Raw genomic sequence first — 2,321 nt, forward strand, 5'->3', positions numbered from 1 at the left:
GATTCAACACAAAAATTAAGAGAAAAAAAAATCAAATCAAATCTGAAAAACAAACAAAAGTAAGAGTATCACAAGGGAAAACTCCTGTAACCGTTTGTAATACGGTGATGATTTATTCTAACTGCTTTAGTACCATAACATTTAATACAGTAGTAATAAAAACAAAAGCTGGTTTGACCCTCCTGCCTAACTAGCCAGTAACAAGTAAATGTGATTTCCTGAGTATAATGTCTCTCTTGTATTCTGTTTGAAGTAAACACTAGAGTTCAGTTCAGAAACACTTCCTGTTTACGAAGGATCTTTCTCTTTGTTAGGACGTAGAAGAGAAGATCAGGAAATCAATGGTATAAATGCACTTGCTCTTTATTTTGATTGTGTCATGTCTATGTCCCCCTTGCTATCTTCGCTGTGAATTTTCTGGGCTCTTGTTATTAATAAATCATTGCTGCTCTCTACTGGAATTATGCTGATATTAAAACAGCAAGATGTCAAAAAAATGCATATAAATCTACTGGCATAAAACCTTATGAATGCTGAAAAAGGCTTTTGATAGCCTATATTTCAAGTAAAATACCTCAGCTTTATCATAGTTGTTTTAGTATGCAATTAAAAAATAAAAGACAGATTAAACAGTTTAAACAGATTATGCTTATTTCATAGTAGCACTAAACTGTTCTCGGAAATTTAACGCTGATAAGGTTTTTACAAAATAGTTTTTAAAGGTATCCAGTAAGTAGTTATGCTTTAATCTTCAAGTCTTTTTCTTTTTGTTTTTTAACTGGAAATATATATATACTTTTCCCTTTTGGATGAATTTAAAGCCTATATTTCTTGGTGTATTGGTTGGGGTTGAAATGAATAAATGTCTTTTCTCCGTTTGAACTTGTAGCGTTCTGCTCTTCATGACTTGCCCACTGTTTGATATGCACTATTAAGATCTATACTAAATGTTATTATAGAGGTTTATGAATGTTACCTTCCCTTAATATTCCTAGACAAATCAAACAAGTTTTGGGTCGTAACAGGCAGTGCTAAAATACTAAAGATAAAAACTAATAGTGAAACTAGAAAACTGATTATCTTCTTACATAACTATTTTTAAATGAATCCAGTAAGTAGATTTACTTTGGAAATGTTAAAATAGGCTACTACATACAATTAATTAAAATGAAAAAAAAAAAAAAGTTATAGAATAAGAATAAACAAAAACTACACTAAAAAAAGGCAAAATAAAAATTTAAATAGACAAAAACAAAACAAAACATTCAGAAGTATAATATGCATGATGCAAATAATATAAAGGGTGGAGAAGGGGAAAGACAGTTTACAAAGGAGACTGATTTTGTCACAGTTAATCCAACAGAAACCATGGTTTATGTGGTTTATGACCTGGTGGCTTGATTCATCTCTAGGACTCTGGTTGGGCAGATTCCTTAATGGTTTTTTACATCTGTTACCTTATCTCCACTGGTTATTTCACCTGCTTGTTGATTCCAGAGAGAGTTTCTTGGCATCACCAGATCTCAAATCGTGGGCCTGTGCTAAAGAGCTCTTTGAATTCAATTCTGTTGTTGAAGAGCCTACAGAGATACAAACACACACTGATATTAGCTACAACCCGCCACTTGTATTCCTCATTTGCAAGTCGCTTTATATAAAAGCATCTGCTAAATGAATACATAAATACATGTAAATGAAACAAACCGTAAACATCATCGCCATTAATGATTTTCACTCTGTTGCACATGACAATATGAACTATCAGTCAAAAGTTTGGACACACTTAACTGAATTTTTTGTGATCAACAAAATGCTCGTTACTCAAACATAAAGCACTTTAAGCAAGATTTCACCATTTAAACAACATTTCAAATAACTTCAGACAACACTGTGACACTCAGACACAAACCTTAATGTCTTTATGTTACTGTTGCAAGTGACGATATTGTAGATTTTCTGAGCCCCAAAGTCCGTGATGCTATTGCCACTAAAACTGAGATCAAGCAGAACTGTAACAATGATTGCATTACACTTCAGAAATGTACACTTTGTGTATCTTTCTCAGTCACTCACTCAATGTTTTGCACTTTGTGGAGGTTTGGGAGCAGCAGATCCAGGCTGTCATCGGTGAGACGGCACTGACTCAGATCCAGTTCTGTCAGTCCTTCAGAATATTCCAGAATCAGCTCCAGACCTCTACAGACCTGCAGGTTCAGCTGAGTCTGACTGAGGTCGAGCTCTTCACCCAGAGCTTGAGAAAGAGACTCGGCTTCCTCAGGCCTCACATGAGCCAGAAACTGAAGCAGCAGAGATTTATCACA

At 34.5% G+C, this 2,321-nt stretch overlaps 1 long non-coding RNA gene across 1 annotated transcript; it reads right to left on the reverse strand.

Annotated features, from left to right (window-relative positions):
- Nucleotides 1–1,307: 1,307 nt before the first annotated feature.
- LOC107553651 (uncharacterized) lies at nucleotides 1,308–2,292 on the reverse strand. Its single transcript, XR_001604978.1, has 3 exons — nucleotides 2,074–2,292; nucleotides 1,910–1,993; nucleotides 1,308–1,580 (listed from the first exon to the last, which is right to left on the reverse strand). It is a non-coding gene; the product is annotated as an uncharacterized lncRNA (long non-coding RNA).
- Between the last annotated feature and the right edge of the window lie 29 nt (nucleotides 2,293–2,321).

The sequence above is a fragment of the Sinocyclocheilus grahami genome, unplaced genomic scaffold (genome assembly GCF_001515645.1).
Source record: "Sinocyclocheilus grahami isolate Dianchi unplaced genomic scaffold, SAMN03320097.WGS_v1.1 scaffold476.1, whole genome shotgun sequence".
Taxonomy (NCBI): domain Eukaryota; kingdom Metazoa; phylum Chordata; class Actinopteri; order Cypriniformes; family Cyprinidae; genus Sinocyclocheilus; species Sinocyclocheilus grahami.